Source organism: Rhineura floridana, chromosome 9 (assembly GCF_030035675.1).
Source record: "Rhineura floridana isolate rRhiFlo1 chromosome 9, rRhiFlo1.hap2, whole genome shotgun sequence".
In the NCBI taxonomy this organism is placed as follows: Eukaryota; Metazoa; Chordata; class Lepidosauria; order Squamata; family Rhineuridae; genus Rhineura; species Rhineura floridana.
Window position 1 is genome coordinate 105,057,441 of NC_084488.1, and position 23,337 is coordinate 105,080,777.

Below are 23,337 nucleotides of genomic sequence, written 5' to 3' on the forward strand. Positions count from 1 at the left end.
AGCTGTGCGTATGATATTGTAATTTAAAGGTGTAATTTTAATTTTGCTAGTTGTTTATGTCACTACTATTGCCATTACATTCAGTGATATATGGGAATTACGATTTACGAGTAACATTAGTACAAAAAACATTACTAAGGATTCTGTATGGTCTGATACGGGAGGAGGTCCATGGGGGTGACACCATGAGTTACCACACCGGGTGACACCAACCCTAGTGACGCCACTGAAATTGAATGTTCAGTCCATGTTATGACAGCAGCATTACTACATGCACAGGTGGCAGGTCAGGCTATTGCCCCATCTAGCTCAACATTGTCTACTCGCAGCACTTTACTATCGTCTCAGGGCAAAGTCTTTTCCATCACCTGCAACCTAGTCCTTTTTAACTGGAGATTAAACTGGACTGAACCTGGGCCCTTGATGGGGGCTTGTCTAGTGATATTGTCTTGTTGTCTGTATCAACTAGGGACGGGGGAGAAATTCGATTCAGTTTGCATTTAGAAGTAAACTTACCAAATTTGCACTTTCCAAAACACTGTGTGAACCAAAATACAGCCATCCTTCAAAACTCACACTTTTGCATATATAATGTAATGCATATATTAGTGAAGCATACAAAACATACAAACATGCATTAGATTAGTGAAAATTGCTTGCAAAAATGTGTATATTCGTCAAAACTACATACAAAAAGGTGTTTATTAGGGGAAACTTGTGCTAAATTGCTGCATAAGTGTGGAGAACTGAATGTGAGATTGGAAAAATGAGAAACTGAGAGAACTGGAAATTGACAGATTTGTCCATCCCTAGTACAATTTTGTATTACCGAAATGTTTGATATTTGCAGATGTCCATGTACTTTTAAATTATATTCCTGTGATATGGGGATTAATGACAAGATAGCGAAAACTGATTTTATGAGCCCTTATGGTGGCATATTTTGAGCTTGGAAGGATAAATACCCACTATCTGTTAGGCAATGGTCTGAAGACCTTAACACCTTTGCTACATTTGAACATACTTTCTATAAACACCAAGCTTTGTTTGGATACCTATTCAAAGATCTGGATCTTTGAATATCTATCTGTAGGTGTAAATAAGATGGATGTTTTTTGTATTGTTAATGAGAGCCGACTTTTTTATTTTCCTCCTTTTTCCCCCTTTAATAAATTTGCATTACAAAAACAAACAAACTGGGACCTTCTTCTCCAGGAAGAGCATGCACTCTGCCACCAAGCTACAGTGACACACAGGCACACCATTGTTCCCTGTGAATTCTCAGCCAGTTTCAACTCCTCCTTCCCATCGGATGTTTAGTAATGGAAATGGTGACCAAACATTCTCACCCAAGAGTTCCATGCTGTTCTTACTGAACGGTATGTAGGGATGCTTTGGACTGCTGTTATGAAAATCCCCTCAATTGAGGGAAGCACTGTTTGAATGCAAGCGGGGAAACACCCGGGCACACTGAAAATAGAAGACAGATTGTGACAAAAAAATTGAGCATGTGTGCAGTGCGGGGGCAGCAGCAGAGCAAACGGGATAAGGAACATTCTCTTCCAGCTTCCTGCCCCCATCTTGCAGGATTCACAGACAGACCCAAATAAAACTGGTGTGCTCTATTGCAGTGGTCCCCAAACATTTTTCCCCTCCACGGACCACTTGAAAATTGCTAATGGTCTTGATGGACCACTTAATGATTTGTTTCTGCCTGTTGTAGTAATTGTAATGCACTGTGCTAGATGTTGTACAATTTGTTATTGTGTTTTTACTGCTTCTTTTATATCTTACATTGAGCATTCCAACTGCAAAGTAAGTCAGAAATATGTCACAGTGCATAAAACTTTATCTCTGGCTCCAGGTGGAGACAACTAGGACTTACCAGACCAGGGTCCACTAGCCTGCCACTTATTAGGAACAAAGTCCCATTGAACTCAGTGGAATTAACTTCCAAGCAAACATGTGACAAGTGAGGCTGCACAGTTGCAATCCTAAACATACTTAGCAGGAAATAAGCCCCATAAGAGCTGCTCAGGATTGGCTGAAATCCCATGCACACTTAATTTGAGAATAAAGGCACAACTACAAATTATATCACCAAAGAGACGTTCCAAACCCATAAATGCTCAATAACAGAAACGTACAGGGGAGTATGACATTTTCAGGGTAGAAACAGCTAGTGGAAGGAGGTGCTTAACCTTTCCCTCCAACTGTCATTCCACTTGCAACCCCTATTTTACTGCAGCCAGACTTATTTCTGGAATTGGAGCCAGGTGAATTGGGGGGGGGGGAAAGGGAGCAAAGTAGGAAGGGTTGCAGGGAAACAGCAAGAGGCATGAGTTATGCACCCCATACCACCTGCTGCTTCTCCTCTGAAAACATCTCTCACTCTTGCTGCCCTGAATTTTCTTTATTAATCAAACCCTGTAGTTGGGAACTTGTGTTTACTGATGTAATGCATACTTCCATCCTAAGTCCCATTGAATCCAAGCTGAAACTAGATGTAGCATGAAGTCATGTGAATCTTTCCTCTAACATGTTTGTTTATCAAACTAAAAGCTTGTCTGGAAGGCCCTGAGTTTGAGTAGAGAACCAGCAGAGAACCCTTTTCCTTCTGTTTTTTTTTAATTCAAAATTGCTACTCCTTGTTGGTTTTCTATCTATGTGAAGAAATATATGAGTACCTGTATCTGTTCTCCTGCAACTAGAACAGCAGCTGGGGAGGCAATTTTGGGAGGAAAATGGCCAGAGGGGAAAGAATTAAGCAGACCCTCTAGCATGCCTCATCTAGTCTGCACCTTAGTGGGACTTCTGAGTTTTACATTGGAATGTAAGGATGCACAAATATGGGGAACATTCTTTTTTTAATTGCGCAGAAAGGCCCTTGCAGAGAAAACCATTTTGGGTTGTTGGTATGTTTCTGTATAAACCACGGGTAATTGTTGCCTCTGATATTACTTTGTCCAATTCATCTCTGTTAGCCAAATCCTAGAAATAGACTCTACTACATAAACAGAAGCTGATGTTCATGGATGCTGCTGAGATAAAAAACAGACTTCTGATGGCAAGCTGTGTAATAGGTTTTCCACTTTCATAATTCTGAGACAGCTAAAGAGCTTGTAGTGCTGGGGGGCAGAGAGACTCAGAAGCTAACCTAAATGCAACTCAAGGTCATATGAAAAATGTTGGAAACATGTTTTTTACAAAAAAAAAAAAAATTTACATTGAAGATTGTTTTATTTAACACACACCCAAATTTCATTATAGTGAAATTAAACCCTGCAAGCTCACCACGTGGCCTGGGCAAATTAGGGAAATTCCTCAGATTTGATGTGATTTGTTTGATTGCGAACACAAACTGTTCAGCTGCAGTTGAAATAACACACACTTTGGTAACCTCTCGATTAGATTACTGCAGTGCACTGAAGCTGCCTTTGAACAGGCAACCTCTACCATTCACCACCAGTCTCTACCATCCAGAAGTCTCCTGTCCCCTCAAAAGACTCCGCCCTTTGCTCCTTGCTGCCCTGCATGCTTGGAACTGCCCCCCAGAACACATCCATAATGCCATTTCCCAGTCTTCTGTCAAATCCCTCCTAAAAACCTACTGTGAAGACTTTGGCTCAGCTTTCTAGTTCCCACACCCTACTGCAACTCAGCCTGTATTTAACCTAAGCACTTAATTAACTGCTTATTCCTTCCGTTTCTCCCTGTCCCCACTTCAATCTCCTCCCTCTGCTGTTCCCTCTGTATCAAATTTTAGACTGTAAGCTCCTCAGGGCAGGAACTGTTGTTGTTTTTATTATTTGTTATTTTATTATTTTATTTTATTATTATGTTATTTTTATTATCCCAGGCTGTGGTCTGAAGGCTCATAAGGCCAGCTCCCTGCTGAAACTAAGCAGGGTCAGGTCTGGTCAGTGCCTGGATGGGAGACTGCCTGGGAACTATATGTAAGCCACCTTGGTTTTCATGAAAAGAAAGGTGGAGTATACATGAAATAAATAAATATTATTATTATCTGTTCAGAATTATTATCATTATTTCCAATTGCTAACCACAGTTACTATTATTAACATTAATAATGTAGGGAATGCAAGGAATGCTTATCAAATTTGCAAATGATACAAAATTGAGAGGGATAGCTAATACCTGAAGGACAGAAACAAAATTCAAAGGGATCTTGATAGGCAGGAGCATTGGGCTGAAAACAACAGAATGAAGTTTAACAGGGATAAGTGCAAAGTTCTACACCTAGGGGAAAAAAACCAAATGCACAGACGGGGGATACTTGGCTCAGCAATACCACATGCAAGAAGGAATTGTTGTTAATCACAAGCTGAATATGAGCCAACTGTGCAATATGACTGCAAAAAAGGCAAATGCTATTTAGGCTGCATTAACAGAAGTACAGTAGGGCCCTGCTTATATGGTGGGTTAGGGACCAGGCTCCCGCCGTAAAGCGGAAATTGCCGTAAAGCGGAACCCATTGACTTTAATGGGTCGCATCACACGAAAATGCTGCAAAACGGCAAAATCGGCTTTAAAATGGGGAATTTCCCGATTGAAAGCCGCCGCATCAGTGGAACGCCGGAAAGCAGAATGCTGGAAAGCGGGGCCCTACTGTATAGTTTCCAAATAGCGTGAAGTATTAGTTTCCCTTTATTCAGCACTGGTCATCTTGAGTACTGGTCCAGTTCTGGACACCACACTTTCAGAAGGATGCAGACAAACTGGAACAAGTTCAGAGGAGGGCAATAAGGATGATCAGCAGACTAGAAACAAAGACCAGAAACTCCTATGAGGAGAGACTGAAAGAACTGGGCATGCTGAGCCTTGATAAGAGATGAGTGAGGAGAGATATGATAGCACTCTTCAAGTACTTGAAAGGTTGCCACACAGAGGAGGGCCAGGATCTCTTCCCGATCTTCCCAGAGAGCAGGATACAGAATAACATGCTCAAGTTGCAGGAAGCCAGATTTTGGTTGAAAAACTTCCTGTTAGAGTTGTTTGACAATGGAACCAATGACCTAGGGAGGTGGTAAACTCTCCAACCCTGGAGGCATTAAAGAGGCAGCTGGTCAGCCACCTGTCGGGGATGCTTTAAGATGGATTCTTGCATTGAGCAGGGGGCTGGACTCAATGGCCTTATAGGCCCCTTCCAACTCTACTATTCTATTATTCTATTTTTAATTTTCCCTCACTCACTACTGCTGTTGGAAATCTGCTCCCATATGACAGTGTCTTTTTTTTAAAAAAAAATCTTTCTTGGAAATAATGAACTTTAAAGGTGGCTAGCATGAAAACCCCTGGAGCTGCCCACCTGAAATTTGGCTGAGCGAATCCCCTCTATAGGGGCTACCATGCCACCACATGTCATGTCCCTCTTTAAAAAAAATAAACTGCTATGTCTGTTTTAATTTTAAAATATCTTAAAATTTAAATGTGGCTAGCATGAAAACACATGGAGCTATCCATCTGCAACTTGGCAGGTTTATTCCCCTATACAGCAGTTACCATGTTTGCAAATATCATGTCTCATGCTCATAAAACAAGAATGTAATGGCTGTTATGTTTTGCAATGTATCTCAATGGGATTTCTAGAGAGCTGTAATATCTGGATTCAGATCCAAATTGGGTCATATCAGGTCCAAATCTGTCCAGACCAGATCGGGCCTGATCTGTATTACAAACTGGAGCCACAAACCAGATTGGGAGGTCCATGCACAGCCCTAGTGGTGGCCATTTTGGTGATGTCATCAGAGTTAGACGTAATCTTTTCCAGGAGTGTCTCCTGGCTGATTTTCAAAGTACAATACATATACAATCATAATCTGCAATTTGGAACTCGGAGCCAGAAGTGAAATGTTTTTACACTTACCTTGTGCATTACCTGGCCAGAGGCTTCCCTCCTGTGCTATGCACATCTACTCAAAAGTTTAGTTCAATGGGGCTTACTCCCAGGTCTGTGGGTATACAACTGCAGCTTGAATCTCTTGTAGAATCAATTTTTTTCTCATTGTTGTATAAGTTATTCTTGTTTTGTATTCTGTTCTACCCAAAACCAATAAAAACATTATTAAAAAAAAATTACTATACAGGCCCTAACTTCATATAACCTTTTGCTTGTCCCATTGTTATTCAATATTGTTAAAGAGTTGTGTAAGGTCACATGTGTACCATGCCTTTATTCCACTTGAAACAGTCATGGCTTCCCTCAAAGAATCCTGGGAAGTGTAGTTTATGAAGGGCGCTGAGAATTGCTAGGAGAATCCTATTCCCTTCAGAGACCTACAGTTCTCCAGTTCCCTGGAAAGAGAGATTGATTGTTAAACCACTCTGAGAAGTGAACCTCTGTGAGGGGAATAGAGGTTTCCTAACTCAGCTCCCTCTACCAACTACCCTTCCCAGGATTCTTTGAGGGAAGTCATGACTATTTAACAGGGTTGGTGCCAGGCGTGACTACAGACCACGTGGGCCTGCTCCATCTACCTCTTCTCTTTCTGTGAATGCCGTGCACACTGGGCGCACAGGTCGCTGCTATCAACCAAGATGGCAGCAGAGGTTTCTCTAAGGGGCTGATACCCCTACCACCATCTTTGTTGATGGCACGCATGCACGCTACGCTGCATTTATGCAAATGCGTGCCATCAATTAAGATGGCAGTAGGGGCATCAGCCCTTTAGAGAAGCCTCTGCTGCCATTTTGGTTGATGGCAGCTGTGCGCACAGTGCACAAGGCATTCACAAAAAGGGAGGAGATGTAGGTGGAGCGGGCGGACACTGTGGGCCTGCACAGTTCCATCTCTGCTATGTGTGGCAGGGTCAGGAGTCGACCCTGTTGAGAGTCACAGAAGGGGAGCGCTACCCCCACATCCTAAGGAGGGGCCCTTCAGGGCCCCCTCGGCCAGAGCCTAACCTGGTCGCCCTTTGGCACCGGCCCTGCTGTTTAAAAGTGAAATAACAGTGGAATAAATGTATGGCATGAAAGTGATCCAAGTCTATATATTTGTGTAAATGAAATGCCATGTTCAGTCACTGACATCATCCTATCGCTTGTATGAGGCTTTTATCATTTGCAATTTCACATGGTAATTTGTCTTCACAAAGTCACTGTACTTTTCTCCCAGGGCACACCTGTATTGTAACACACTACAATGTTTGCCTATTAATCATTGCTATTATTATACAACACACAGGCCTCTGCAATATTTAGCATCCGAAAAGAACGTTCAGTGGATATCAGGTTTCCCCTTTGTCTGGAAGCTGCCTAGGCTCGGCTGCCTACTCCGAACTGGAAAGCCGGCTGGCTCTGGGAATTGCATCGCAGTCAATGAAGCGGGGGAGGGGGAGGGGAAACACTCTACACATGGACAGAAGCACTGTCCCCGTTTCTTCCTGGGCCGATCTCTGGTATCGGGAAAGGTTCTAATCGCTAAGCTCAGCCGGTTTTCCTCAAATGGGGATGGAGGGGAGAGGCCAAACACAAAACAAGGGCGCAGACTGTGAGAAAGTTCAGCTTTCTCCTGCAACAGGAAGCTCTTAAAAATGCGGCGGGCGGCGGAGAGAGACGGGACGAGAGCTCTTTGACTCCCCCTACCTCAAGCCGCCTTCCAGCGCCACCTGGCAGGGCTGCTTTGAATGCCTCGGATCCCTTACCAGCCCCACCAGCGATGCGCGCCTGTAACGCGCGTGCGACTCCCTTTCGCCTCGTCGCGCTGTTCAGCCGGAGACGAGCCAGGAAGATCAGACGCGAAAGAAGCCGCGGTGAACCGCTTCTCGAGCTGCCAGCAGCGGAAGCAACCACCACCCCGCCCGCCGCCCGGCACGGGAAGAAACGCCCCCCGGGAGGTATCTGCACCGCCCCCAACAACAGCGCCTAATGCTGGCTGGGAGAAGCCGGAGCCGTCGCAAACAGCAGCGGCGTGCTCTCCGCTTCCACTTAAGACTTGTGGCTTTCCCCTCTTCCAAGCCTTAACAGAGGAGGCTCTGGGTTTTGCCAGCAGTGAGATCGTGGTTGCGGGCTGTGTTTTTTGTTTTTTGCGTCTGAATCCTTTTTTGGATGGTTCTTTTCATGTTATGTTTTGCACGGCAGCCGAGGGGGAAAGCGTCTCCCGTTTCCTGCTCCGATTTGGAATTTCTCTGCAAGGTCATCCCTCCTTTTGCCTGCGCTGCTGCAGCCGCTGCTGCGGCTTCGTCGTGGCTCCTGAAGGTAAGAGAGTTGGCAAGGCTCAGGCTGCCTTGGGGGCAGTATGTCTGGCAAACGAAGAGAAGACACAACAATACAGGCGTTGTGCGTCCCTTGGCAGAAAGGTGGAAGATGACGGTAACGTGTATACTGGCTGAACTCTCCTTTGCGCACTTAACTTGGGAGCAATTCCTGCTGAACTCCCGACTTCTGAGTCAACGTGCCTAATATCGCACGGCACGGCCGCAATCCTAAGCGCCAGCTTGGTGGTGTGGACTTCTTGAGATATATGCTTAGGATCGCGCTGCTGCGCCTAACAAAAAAAGAAAGCGGCTAAAGCCCTTCCAGTCATCTTCTTTCCCGCCTTCTGCTCCCTTTCTAAATGTATAACCAGCATCAATATCATTATTTATCATTGCTGTTGTTACTATTACTACTGCTACCCTGGCTGTGATAGGAAGAAACGACTTGCATCCCAGAGATGAACTTAACAAACAAGTTCAGTCGCCCTTGCATTGATTTCTCGCTTGTTCAACGCTTACTTCTTCTTTGCAGAGGTCTAATTTTACTGTCCCTTGTAGGGACATATGGGGGTGAAAATGGGATGGTGGAGGCAAATATATGGGGGGGTGTCAATTGTCTTCTCTCGTATTCGACTGTTCTATTTTGCATGAACTGAAAATTAAACGGGTCAAATTGCCCACCTAAAGTATGATATTATTAGTTCCATCCCATCCGCCGCCGTCATCCCTGTGCTGCCTTTAGGATGATTCTTCTCCTCCTAGAAAGAAATTGGAGGACACTTCCAGTACTAACCACCCTAGAGGAAGAGGGGACAAATGAAACAGGATTGGATTAAGGCCCAGATGTGTGACATGTGTACAGACTGTTTATGAGTTACTTTGATGGCTGGATAATTTATTATGAAAATAATGCACTTGAGGGAACTTTTCCCAGACGCAAGGTCAGGGTGAGAGGCCCTGGTGCTTTTAAGAGGCCATTCGCTTCATAGGCTGTGTTTGCACAAATGATCATTCCTGAGATGTCAAGATCTTAACCCACTTTAACTCTGCTTCTGGTTGTGTTGTAAGTCAAAGTAAATCAAAGCCTGTATGGAGCTATGTGTTCATCAGAGTACATACCACCATTCATAAGTGTGTGGGAGCACAAAACAAGGAGTTTAACTCTTAGAGTAGGTAAAAGCTGTGTCTTCATTTGTGGGAGCACAGCTACACTATGGGAAGGAATACATTGATCTGGTGAACAACCATCAGTGCTGAATCCTTCTTAAAATGACAATCGGAACCACCACTTTCTAGAGCAAACCTCCCTTTGCCTTATTATATCTCCTCCTTTATCCCCTACCGAAAATATTTTTGTTTAGGAAATGGAGTAGAAGGTACAAGGTTTTGCTCAGAACAAATGGGGGAAGTGGGCTCGGTTGGGTGCAAAGTTTTGCTTCTTTATCTTTCAACAAACACCTTGAGTTTCCCCTTCCTGTTTGCAAGGGGAGGCACGTCTGTAACAAAGCTGAGCGAACGCACACTGCTAAGTCTCCCGAGAAGGCAATTACCTCTTGGTTTATTGACTTCATCATAATTATTTGATGGAGGTGTTTTTAAAATGCTTCCTTTGGTGGAGGGGCTTTTAAAAGCAAAAAAGGGGTGGCGGGAGAAGAGGAAGAAACACCAACCAATGGATTGATGAAAGTCAGATTTATTTATTAAAAAATAAACAAATCAACCAGGGGATAACATGTCCTCTTCAGGGGCTTTAAACCGACAAATGGAAACAGACACACATATTTTTTAATAAATAAATCTGACTTTCAACTATCCATTGGTGTGTGTGTGTGTGTGTGTATAAATCACAGTCCAGAAGGTTCTCCTTGTGCACCGCACACTTCATTGAGACAAATGAGAGCTGCATAAGAACGTGTGCAGGAGATCTTCCCACTGGATTCTGCCCTCTGTCATTTTTTGCTGCAGTGTGTTTGGTTTGTATAAAGTGTTCCCCCCCTTCCCAGCTCCATCCTGTAGAAAGAAGAGTCATTACCATAGCAACACCACTGTCACAGCGCAGAAATACTTGCCCAGTACAGGTGATGGGAAAACAAGACCACAACCAAGTGCAGTCTTGTGGCATCTTTTGTTAATTAACACTCATACCATTTTGATGGTTTCTGTCACTGATTGATTTGCGGGGAGAGGGGTAGCGGACGGGGGAAAGGAGTGCCTACGTTTGTGGCAAAAATGGTATCCCACAAATTTTCTGCTTTCCCCTGTCAACCTGTGTATCTCTCGCCACTCCCTCTGTTCCCCCCCCAAGTGAAATGGTTTTTTTACGAAGACTGTGTCCTTTTTTGTTCACACACTGTGCACAGAAGATTTTCCAACGTGGTGCCCTGCAGATGTTGTTGGACTTCAGCTCCTATCAGCCCTCACTGTTGACCATCCTGGCTGGGGCTGATGGGACTTGGAGTCTGTCAGTAGCCGGAGGGCATCTCGTTGTTTACCCCTGAAAGCCCACAGAAGAGGGTTTGGGTCATGGGAAGAAGACCTCACCAGGGTGACAGGATACAACTCTGTTGGGTATGCCACTAGGAGATTGGAGCCATGTCTATGAAGCCAGCTTGAGTGACGTTGGTCAGGTTGCTGTTTTGTCATGCTTACTGACCTCACAGGGTTGCTAGGACCATAAATAGATATTTTTTCTGACATTTTTGCCAAAAGAAAGGGGAGAAGAGTCTGTCAGACTACCTCCACTGTCAAGAGGTATGCTTCTGAATACCGCTTGCTGCAAACCACAGAAGGGGAGAGTGCTGTTGTGCTCCGGTCCTGCCTCCCACAGGCATCCTGGTTGGCCACTGTGAGAACAGGATGCTGGACTGGGTGGGCCTCTGGCTTGACCCAGCAGCCAGACTCTTCTTATGTTCTCTTTGCCTACCTGGTCTAGTGTTGTCAACTCTCGAAGGCAATGGCTCTCCGCTGTCTCAGACAGGGGTCCTTCCCATGGTCTGCTCTCTAAGACCCTTTTAACGGGAGACGGCCAGAGACTGAAACCGAGATGGCCTTTATGCCAAGCGGTTGCTCTGCCGCTAAGGTGTGGTGTGTCCCAGGGCAGCCCTACCATTAGGCAGAGTGAGGTATCTGCCTCAGGCGGCAGATGCGGAGGGGCAGGGAGTGGATGCAGCTGTGTGTACTGTACAGCTTACTCTGTGCCCTCTAAGCTAGCCTGCTGCCCTCGGCTGCAGTGGAGGACACTATTCAGTCATAAGCGCGAGTCTGGTTAGCTTCAGTGCATGGAATAGAGGCTTAGACAGCAAAACGACTTGGGCCGGTCCTGGTCCCTCACGAAAGGATAGTTAAAAAGTGTTAAACTACTTATGGGGTTGCACCTATTGGTTACCTAAGCCTGCCTGACAGCACCTTCAGCTCTTCTGGGAGCAAAGCTCCCCACTCATGGATGGGCTACAACTGGGAAGAGGGGAGATGGCACTAGGAAACTCCTGCATGCAGATCAGGACAGGGCAGGCAGGAACGGGAGTGGAAGATGCTCCAGAGGACTAGATTATACCTATATACCAGGCTTAGGGAAACTGTACCCTTCTGGTAGTGTTGAACTACAACTCCCATCATCCCTGACTATTCTTGCTGGGGCTGATGAGAGTTGGAGTCCAACAACATCTGAAAGTGTCAGGCTAGCTATCAAGATGATTCATGATTATAATAGTAGCTATGTGGTTTCTTCCACCTTTTTCCAGCTGCTAGAAAATCCATTTGTTCATATTTGCTGTTCAGCTGTGGTTCTCCAACACTTTGCCAGGTGCTACCTGCCCCCCAAACTGGAACATGGTTACCAGGCATGGCCAGAAAGATAAGCTAATTATAGCATCTTCCTAATGCATGTCCTATTGCAGGTATGTCTTTGGTATGGGCCTAGGAGGGTCGGAAGGAAGATAGTGGCCCTGCCCGGTTGCTTGCCTAGATAGCTTTGGTCAACCTGATCTTGCAGCAATCCCAGATCCTCTCATGCTGGAGAAGCAAAATAGCTAGAGTTGGAAAGAAAAATCTCCCTCCCCTGTGCCCTTCACTTATCCTGCACAACTATAACACCTTGTAGAAGGCAACAGAAATGGCCCAATCTTCACATAATTCTTTTAAGGACCCTGAAGGGTTTTGGGAGGAAAGAACCAGATTCAAATCCCTACTTGGCCTAAAACCCACTAGGTGACTAGGGCCAGTAGCTCTATCTCAGACTAACCTACCTCATAGGGTTGTTGCAAAGAAAAAAATATGGAGGGGGGATGTAGGATAAAAATGTTATACATATTAAAAAATATATGGGGGGGGGAGAAAAATTCCTACCTATAAAAAACTGGATGTTAGGAAAAAAGCTTCTAGCCTATTTGTCCCTGAAATTTGAGTCACTTTTCTGTTTACAACAAAGAGACTTGCGTATGTGTGAAGATCCTCCCTTCCACTTGGGGAGGCATTCAGGCAGGTAACATAAGGTCAGGGATGGGTGAATCTGTCAGTTTCTGGTTCTCTCAATTGCTCATTTTTCCAATCTTAAGTTCAGTTCTCCACATTTCCACATCAATTTGTATTTTTTTAAAAAAGAAATCCTTCTGAAAATTCATCAAACCTCTCCTAACGTGCACATTTATGTGCAATTTGTCTAATATTCACATTTTTGCAAAGCAGTTACCACTAATATAACACTTTTTAATGTTATTTCCCCAAATATATACCTTTTTATGCATACTTTACCCTAGTATACATATTTTTATATGCGTCACTTGGCTTGAGAACTGCACTGCAAAATTTGGAGATGTGTGGATTTTGAAGGATGGCACTATTTCCGTTCATGTATTTTTTTTCAGAAAGTGTGAATTAGGTGTGCTTGCTTTTAAATGTGAACTGAAACAAATTTCTCCCTCATCCCTCCATAACAAACCTGAACTGATAACACCTGAGACCTGAACTGATACATTATAGGAACAATTTTACCAAATTTGTATAAAGATTGATCATTAGTGATTTGTACAAATGTTCTCAATTGTCCCATCTGGACAATGGAGCCATGCCAAACTGAAGTGCTCGAGCAGTGTACATTCCTATTGAAATGGAGCAGGAAGCCTGTGCACACACACCCCTGATGTTGTTGGACTTCCAACTCCCATCAGCCCCAACCGGCCCAGCCATTGCTGGAAGATGGGACTAGTAGTCCAACTTCATTTGGAGGGCCACAGATTCCCCAATACTGTCCTAGAACAGTATCACATGTTGAATTGGGCACATATTGCCCCCAAAGGTCTTCAGATTTCCACGACCAAATTGGCATCTGAGCTGAGTGGATCCATGTAGATTTTGGCATGCAGTGAATCCATCTGGAGAACTTCTCTGTGCGCTCCGCCTGCTTGCAATGCAAGTTACTTTCAGTGGCTCTTTGTAAAAGAGGATGAATTGCCAGCTGACTGCACAAAGAAAATGCAGCCGCTTCACCGTGCACTGAGTTTTGCCCAGATGCACTAAACCTACATCATGAAGGAACATGCTGGTTTGGGTTGTTAATTGACTTGAAGCAGGATGGGAGTCCGATCGCTGTTCTGTACCGATTGCTGACGGCGAAAGAGTAGATAAGCACAGGAGCACTGAAAAAAGGAATGGGAAGGCATGCACGTGCTTGAACAAAAATACGGTCAGCAAGATAAATGTAGGCTACTGCAAGCTGCCATAGTAAGCACAAGGCAGATGGAAGAAAAAGTTGGTCTGTACATGTAGCAGCATCACTAGGGCCCTCTTTACCTTGAGATGTGGGGGATGGAGAATGTTTTCAGGTACTTTCCAGATCCCCCAAATGATGCCACTTCTCTCTCTTCAAATCTCCCCTCAAACATAGGAAGCTGCCTTACACCGAGCCAGACCACTGGTCCATCCAGCGCAGTATCATCTGCACCAGGGGTTCTTAACCTCCAGTCTATGGACCCCTAGGGGTCTGTGAACAGTGCGTGGGGAAAAATGTCCAATGCAATAAAATAAATCTCATTTATTTATTTATGAGGGTCCATAGCTTTCATCAGATTCTCAAAGGGGTCTGTGGCCCAAAGGGGTTAAGAACCACTGGTCTGCACTGACTGGCAGCACCTCTTTCAGAAAGGATCTTTCTCAGCCCTACCGAGAGATGCTGGGGGTTGGACCTGGGTCCTTCTGCATGCAAAGCAGGTACTCTGCCAGTGATCTACCTTTTCAATGAAGCCTTTGACACAACACTTTAGTCCCCTATGTTGCCCTCCTATAAGTAAGTAACAGTGAAATTCGATACATGCTTACTGAGAAATAAACTCCATTGAATCTCAACAGGGCTATACGTGGGTATAGGATTGCAGCCTAACCCTAAGCACATGTAACTGAAATAATGCATAGTGTTTCCTTGTTCACCACAGTCTCTGCCCCCTCCCCTTCCTCTGTGCACAGCATAGAAACCAAACAGGCTGGTCAAGGAGGAAAAAATCCTCCTCTGCAGCCAGCTGTGAAACGCAGTGGGCAGCTGCAAGAGGCACAGAGCTTCAGTCCTATAACTCCCCCCCCCTCAACTCTCGGCAGGCTAGTAAAAAATTAATAATAATTGCAGGCTTGTAAATTTTGCAGGTTTATTTACAAGGCTGCCTTCAAATGCCAGGTTTTGTAAAGACCCATCTGCTCCCATACAGACCTGCCTGCTTTATAAAGAACTACTCCTGGGTGATTAGGTGAGATTAGGTGGGTGATGACTGGTGATAGGGGCCTTTCACAGAATCATAGAGTCGGAAGGGGCCTATAAGGCCATCGAGTCCAACCCCTTGCTCAATGCAGGAATCCAAATTAAAGCATACCTGACTGGTGGCAGTCCAGCTGCCTCTTGAAGGTCTTCAGTGTTGGAGAGCTCACCACCTCCCTAGGTCATTGGTTCTATTGTCGTACTGCTCTAACAGTTTGGAAGTTTTTCCTGATGTTCATTGCCAGTAGATAATGCCTTTCATTGGTAATGCTCTACCCAGACACACTGGACGGGCGCCTTTGCTGCATTAGGCACCAGGTGACAGATTTAATCTCCCATGCTTTTAATGGATGCTATGATTTTCTGTTGTCTTTTGTTTTCATTGGACAGTTTTATTATTATTATTTTGTTTGTTTTTAAACTGCTTGAAAGTTGGGACAAAAATGTTTTGTGTTTTGTTTCATCCCACCCTTCCTCCAAGGTGCTTAGGCATTTCTCCTCCCACATTTTATCCCCAACAATCCTGTAAGGTAGGTTAGGCTGAAAAGTCACTGGTCCAAGGTTCCAAAATGAGCTACATAACTGGGTGGGGATTCGAACCTGGACCTCTCTAGTCCTACTCTGACATTCTAAAGACTACGCTAAGAGCTGGTTTGCATAGGGAGGAGCAAAGCAGCTGCAAGCTTCTTTCCTGCTGTACCATTCTAAGCCAAAGTTTGGCTTAGTGTGTCCTCGAACCAGGGCTCGTGGTTAAGCTCTGTCTCCACTAATCTGATGGATATGTTCTGCCCTCACTGTTGGAGACACCATGCTTCTGAATACCAGTTGCTGGAAACCACAGGAGAGGACTCTTGTGATCGGGTCCTCCTTGCGGGCTTCCCACAGGCATCTGGTTGGTCACAGAGAGAACAGGATGCTGGACTAGATGGGCTGCTGGCCTATTCCAGCAGGGCTCTGCTCAGACTATATTAGTTTTAAATATAGGCATGGTTGTCAAGGAGGCCTGATTGACTACAGTTCCATTTTGAGAATAGACTTAATGGAAAACTCCAACTTGCTGCTGTACCATGTGTGAAATGACCCTCAAACAGCGTCCTTCTCCAGAAGAATCTGAATAATCGGGACCCATTTTATTTTAATTCTGGCCCTTTTCCCTCTCTCTCTCTCCTCTCTTCTCACTAACAGCCAAATGTCAACACATTGTGAAACACTGCAGTTCCCTGGAATGCTGTTAGCTCACTCCGCACTGCCCCTTTGCTTTTTGAAATACTGAGCTGGCAAGAGGCCTCTCAGCCTGCTGAGGTGAGGCTGAGCTGCTGCAGGTTTCCGACTCTTGAGTTTTAAAAGATTCCATTTCCAAGTGAGGGAGGTGCCATCACATCCCCCTGCATTGTGATCCGTTGGCTAATTAGCCCCCGGTTAAAAATCTATCTCTCATACCCGCTTAGAATATTGCTGCAGCAATTTCCTCTCATTTGATTTTGTTATGCCTTTGTCTGCTAGATATGAGCAGGCCTCTTGTACATGGTACTTTCTGTCTCCACACGTACTTATAAGATCATGATTAAATTGCGTCTGAACCTTCTCTTTGAATTCATCAAGGAAACAGCCAGTGGGAAATTTGGGGACAGGCTGTAACTTTGATTGCTTTCCCCCATTCCCTCCCCCGTGTTACCATTTTGAATGTTCTGACCCCAGGATAACGGGCAAACAAGGGGTTGAACCCTTCCTTTTTTTCTTTATAACAAAAAGCCCAAACCAGCCATTTGGTCTCTCTCAAAAATATATTGATCATTGGATATATGTGGAACATCAGGAGGATCAAGAAATGATGTATTTCTACCCAAGGCTTATGGGAAGGATTTGGTAAGATTTCCTCTGCATAGAGATTGGGGTAGATAAACTGAGACCAGGCCCAGCGCTAGCAGTCAGCCATGTTGGGCAATAGCCAAGGGCCCCACAGGTTCCAAAGGGTCCTTACTGGCCCAGCCTGGCTCTGCCCCCACTCATCAACCTTTTTGGTGGTCCTCCGGGTAGCTGTTTTAGCAATGAGCAGACAGAAGTGTTGTTTTTCAATGGGAGTCAAGGTTGTCTCCCATCCTCAGTGACTGGCCACCATCTTAATTTACCAAAAATTCATAGGCTGAAGTGTTGCTGCAGCAGCAACAGAAGACTGTGAGGCCGCATTGGGTGTATTGGAGGGTGGCATCAGTGGCATTATGCCAAGGGCCCCTGAAGTCCGTTTGAGATCCAAGAAACAGGTGAGACCTTATCCTCATTTCCACTGAGCCTCTTGTCCAATGACCTCTATTAATTTGAGCCCATCCTGCTGTATGCCTGGCATTACTCTTACCTTTGTGGGCAGCATCAGCCCAGCCTGCAGTCTTACGTACTCTTAAATGACAGTAAGTTCCATTGAACTCAATAGGACATACTTTTGAGTAGCAATGGATAAATCATTCTATTTTCAGTTTGTGTCAGTTTTGTATGTGTTAATTCCCTTCTGCATCAAGCTACACTATTTTTTTAAATGCAAAAAAAAATCACACATTATTTTTGTATGCATTTAGCCCTAGCACTTTGGTTCAGTGAAGAACTGCATTGCAAAATGTGGAGAAGTGCAAAAACTGATCAGTGTTCCAGTCCGCTTATTGATCCTGGATTGCAAATCAGGTCTGTTCACTTAAAAATGCAGCATCATGAAATATTTGAGGATCACTCTTCATGAGTAGATATGCATAGGATTATGTTATATGTCCTGCTTCACACATGCTTGTTTATCACATACAGAGCAATCCTACATCGAGGAAGCCAGAGTAACTTAAGCCTGCTGAAGTTACACCAGTTTAAAGTATGCTAGATCCTAACTCCATTCAGGAGCCCTTGGGAGGGGAGAATGCCTGCTCAGCTGGCAGAGCCAAATGGAAAGAAAATAAAAGCAGCAAAACCAGACCCATTGTGTGTTTTCAATTAGATTACCCTTTCCCCCCAGCTTAATTTATGCCAAGATTGGAGGTCACATAACCGAGCTGAATACACGTTGCAAGTCCTCCCTCACCTTGGTCCCACCTCGCCACACCCCTGGAACACCCCCCCCTTTTTTTGGAACTTAGGACTGTCTTGGCTGAGCCAGGACTCAGATGGAGACCCCCCATATCCTAATTCCCGTCAGCCTGGCATAAATACCTATAGGATTACACCCATAGTGAATGTAACATTAATGATTTTCAGGCATAGGATTCTACCCATAGTGATTGTAGCATTAACGATCCTCAGGCATGAATGAGCTATCAGTGAGATAATTCTCTTCCATATAGGTCTCTCACAGCATCTCAAACACAGTGCTTATTCAATTAAGTCAGGGCGCACAGCCAGCTGTTAAAAATCAAGTGCAGAGAAATTAAGTTATATGTGTGAACCAACTAGGGTTGCCAGGTTCCTGGCCTGAGACTGATCCTGTATCTTTAGGAGAAGAGAAAGTCAGCCAAGTGCAGGTTTTCTTGCAACTCTGTAATGGGAAAAACCACAAGGTGGAATTCAGCCTCCCCGCTCCACAACTTTTAAAGATACACAAGACCTCTGGGAGGCCGGGCCTGTCAACCAATAGGTCTTCTGTATCTTTAAAAGTTGTGCAAGGGGAAGGAAGAATTCCACTTTGTGGTTTTTCCCATCACAGTGTTGCAAGAACACCTGCACTTGGCTGACTTTCTCTTCTCCTAAGGATACAGGATCAGTCTCAGGCCAGGTACCTGGCAACCCTAGAACCAACCGTAAGAGTGGTATATCCAAGAGTCAGATCACCATGAGTATTTTGTGGGTGAAGAACCTGGTGCAGCCATAGAAAGCTAAAACAGATTTCTTCTCTGCTTTGCTCTGCTGTTGCTTGCTGAGTAGGAGACTGTTTCTTTGTGACAGAGTACTTGCTTCACATGCGGACAGTCCCAGGTTCAATTCCTGGCATCTCCAGTTTAGAAAGGATCAGGTAACATTTAACGGGCAAAACCCCTGCCTGACTCCCTGGAGAGCCACTGCAAATCAGAGCAAACAGCACTGTGCTAGGTGGATAAATAATCTGGCCTAGTAGATGACAACTTCCTATGAAAACCTTTTCCTTTCTGTGGAATCAAAAAAACAAGAGACGCACAGAACAATTCTTTGTCTTTAATTACTATGGAGCAGGAACAAGCTCAAACAGATTCACCTGTTTCTGCTACATTGACAGAACGTCTCCTGTTGAACTTTGTCATGCCGCCTATTAAAAGCACAAGGAAGCTATGTATATTTTATACTGTTAAAAGCAGATGCACACAGGCACCAAAAAAAAAGAAAACAAGATTCCAGTCCTTATGACTTTGATGTTATTATTGAAAGTGTATTACTCCTCTGCCCTGTATGGCTCTATCTCCCTTCCTCTTGGCCTATTATCATACTTTCCCATAGTCATACATCCGCTATACCTTCCTCTTATCACCCATATCAAGTGGCCTCAAAAAACAACAACAGAATTTTGTACACATTCAGATAACTATCTAAAAAAGACTGTGTATAAACTCACGAAATGTTTTCAGGATTTTTTGCACAGATAAAAAAATGGCATAATTTTGTTTCTGCAGTTCTCTCAGATGAAACCTTGCCCACATTTTCTTGCTTGTAGGTTAACAATTGAGCACCAAGAAAATAAACTTCAATTTCATAAGCCCCTTTTAAATTAAGTATGGTCTACGCTGACTGTCAGCAAATGTCTAGCATTTCAGGCTGGTGTCTGTCCTATCTCTTCCTAAAGATGCTGGGGACTGAACCTGAAACTTTTTCCATGCAAAGCATGTTCCCTACCACTGAGCTATGATGGCTTTTCTCCTGTTGGACTGTTCCTTTTTGTGTCTTATAGAGAAATTCTTCCACTTTCCCCAACAGTACAGCACAAGTTGTGTTCATATGTGAATTTATTGTAGGGGTCAGTTACAGCAGTCCCCAACAAGGCAACCTCCCCTCCCCAATTAGGTACTTTAAAACTATTGTGGTAACTTCAGAGTGGTACATTTCAGTTCCTTGTAAGAATGTAACCATTCATATAATAGAATCATGAGAGTTGGAAGGGATCCTGGAAGTCATCTAGTCCACCTCATACTCAATGTATGATCTGCAATGCAAGCTGAAGCTACAGCATCCATGGCAGATTCCGTTTTTGTGCTCTGGTGGCTTGCTGAAAGGATATTGTATTGTTTCCTACTTATTTTTATTGTAGGTATATAATTGTGGTGACACTCCTCCCCCTCTCAGAAACCTGCATTGGGAAGACAGGTGAGCAATGCTGCTCTGCCTTGCTAACCTCTGCTCATCCCTGAGTAGGATATGCTGGCTAGGGCTGATGGCAGTTGGAGTCCAAAGCATCTGGAAGGCAGGAAATTGTAACAAGATGCATTAGACAATAAAGATGTGTGTATAATGATGAGATAATAGGATATTTCCCATACTTATATGTAGGCTGGCAGAAATATCTTAATGACCAGATAGTTCTGATGCAAAAGAAGCAGGCAGTGGCAATGTTCAGACATCATGCTCAACCAGGGCTGGTCCAAGACATTTATCCACCTGAGGCAAAGGTGCAGATGATGCCTCACCCATTCCATGTACAGAAGCCAGCAAGACTTCAGTTGTATGTTACATCATCACAGGTGATAGGGAGCATCCTCCAGCATACTTGAGTGCTAGTTTAAGGGGCACAGGGAAGGCTGCATGACACACACAACTCTGTTTGCTCCAAGTCCCTCACCATTTACTCCTTGAAGCGGCCACTTCATTCTGCCTGCTAGCACCAGCCCTACAGTAAACTATAGTTAACGCCTCAAGAGGTTGATGTGTTTGAGTTTATTGTGCCCGCTTTGCTTCTTCTTGCTGATGCAAGGGAGAAACAAATCTTGATGCTTGCTTTAGCATTACATCTGAAGCAGGGATTGTGGTTTGTTTCTTCTTGGCATATCGAATGTGGTTTGTTTGGAGCGGAACCAACCATGATTCCTGGGTCAGACAAAGGATTGATCCAAGGATTGTGATTTCTTTTTCCCAAGCTCAAGCAGAGCAAACCATTAACTATGGTTTACCCTGATGTCTGACACTGCCAGAGAAAGAAATAGATAATATAAAATAGATAATATAAAATAGATGCATGACACTTTGGGGTGAGTGAAACTATGCCTGATTTCACAAAATCATCTTGCAAAGAAAGCCTCAGGTAGATTATTTTGCTGAAGAAACTATTATCAGTGAGGTAAAATCATAATGTGTGTATGTAAATATGTCTTTCTCTGATCGGTTTTGTGGACTTTGAACTCTGCAGCTATTTTGCTGAAACAAAGACTTGTGATGACTAGTATTCTAATCACAGAAATTTAGTTACTTATTAAATCTGCAAAACTCTTGCATTGAAGTGACTAACTTGGTTGGTTGGAGTGAATGGGTGAGGTAAGCAGTTCTAAAAGTTTATTGACTCATATAGAAATGTATGCCCTGCTTTCCCCCCATAAAATGGAAGCACCTGTAGCAAATAAGGACATCAGTAAAAACCAACAGTCGACACCGTATAAACAAAAACAGATCACTAAAACAGAATATGGAAGCAGTAATAAAATATTTAAACTGTTGAAACCTAAAAAGAGCCAGGCCTATACAAATCTACACTGTGGAAAGATAAAGGCCTTAAAGGAAGAAATGGAACGCTTGCTAAGAGGAGACAGTGAAATCTCATGGGGCAGAGTGTTCCACATTCCCGAGTGCCACAGCCAAAAAGGCCCCATCATGTGTCCCACCAACCCTGTCTCTGTAAGCAAAGGAAGGTGCAGAAAGGCCTCAGCAGATGACCTCAGAGAGCAGATATATCAGAGGACAGTCGATGTGGTGCTTTTCAGATATGGCATAACGACATTGGCAGTTTTATTTTCAGTTTCTTTCCTAATGAATCAATAGCATGGAATTTACCTTTTTCATGGCTGCCACACACTGGCTCAACATCTTCATCGAGCTATCCACGAACCCAAATTCTCATTCCTGGTCAGTTACTGCCACTTTAAACCCCATGAGAGTAGATGTGAAATTAAGGGTTTTTTGCCCCAATATGCATAACTTCACACTTGTTTACATTGAATTGCATTTGCCATTTTATCACTCACTCACTTTGGAGAGGACCTTTTGGAACACTTCGCAGTCTCTTTTTGTTTTTAACAATGCTGAACAATTTAGTATCGTCAGCAAACTTGGCCACCTCACTATTCACCCCTAACTCTAGATTGTTTATAGAATCAAAGAATAGTAGAGTTGGAAGGGGCCTATAAGGCCATCAAGTCCAACCCCCTGCTCAGTGCAGGAATCCAAATCAAAGTATTCCCGACAGATGGCTGTCCAACAGCCTCTTGAATGCCTCCAGTGTCGGAGAGCCCACTACCTCTCTAACTAATTGGTTCCATTGTTGTATGGCTCTAACAGTTAGGAAGTTTTTCCTGATGTCCAGTCGAAATCTGGCTTCCTGCAACTTGAGCCCATTATTCCATATCCTGCACTCTGGGATGATTGAGAAGAGATCCCGGCCCTCCTCTGTGTGACAACCTTTCATGTACTTGAAGAGTGCTATCATATCTCCCCACAGTCTTCTCCAGGCTAAACATGCCCAGTTCTTTCAGTCTCTCCTCATAGGGCTTTGTTTCTAGTCCCCTGATCATCTTTGTTGTCCTCCTCTGAACCTGTTCCAGTTTGTCTGCATCCTTCTTGAAGTGCGGAGACCAGAACTGGACGCAGTATTCAAGATGAGGCCTAACCAGTGCTGAATAGAGGGGAACTAATACTTCACGTGATATACTTCTGTTAATGCAGCCTAATATAGTGTTTGCCTTTTTTGCAGCCAGATCACACTGTTGGCTCATATTCAGCTTGTGATCAATGACAATTCCAAGATCTTTCTCACATGTCGTATTGCTGAGCCAAGTATCCCCCATCTTATAACTGTGCATTTGGTTTCTTTTTCCTAAGTGTAGAACTTTGCATTTATCCCTGTTGAATTTCATTCTGTTGTTTTCAGCCCAATGCTCCAGCCTATCAAGGCCCCTTTGAATTTTCTTTCTGTCTTCCACAGTATTAGCTATGCCCCCCAATTTTGTATCATCTGCAAATTTGATAAGCATGCTCTATACCTCCTCATCCAAGTCGTTAATAAAAATGTTGAAGAGCAGTGGACCCACGAACGAGCCCTGCGGTACCCCACTCGTTACTTCCACCCAGTTTGAGAAGGAAACATTAATAAGCACTCCTTGAGTACAATTCTGGAGCCAGTTGTGGATCCACCTGATTTTTGTTCCAGCCAGCCCACATTTAGCTAGCTTGCTAATCAGAATATCA

General features: G+C 44.2%; 1 protein-coding gene and 1 long non-coding RNA gene across 3 annotated transcripts in view; one reads left to right on the forward strand and one right to left on the reverse strand.

Moving 5' to 3' along the window:
• Nucleotides 1-7,820, reverse strand: part of LOC133363725 (uncharacterized) — a 46,847-nt gene extending 39,027 nt beyond the window's left edge. The window contains exons 1-2 of one of the 2 annotated variants that reach the window (XR_009757742.1): nucleotides 7,603-7,820; nucleotides 5,885-6,052 (exon numbers count right to left, since the gene is read on the reverse strand). This is a non-coding gene — a long non-coding RNA (uncharacterized LOC133363725). Of the gene's footprint in view, nucleotides 1-5,884; nucleotides 6,058-7,602 lie in introns of both variants that reach the window. The other variant, XR_009757741.1, reaches the window with a different exon arrangement.
• GPRIN3 (GPRIN family member 3) overlaps nucleotides 7,592-23,337 on the forward strand; it is a 62,523-nt gene continuing 46,777 nt past the window's right edge. Inside the window, exon 1 of the mRNA XM_061583028.1 lies at nucleotides 7,592-8,214. The gene's annotated coding sequence lies outside the window, so the exon portion shown is untranslated. The remainder of the gene's footprint in view (nucleotides 8,215-23,337) is intronic.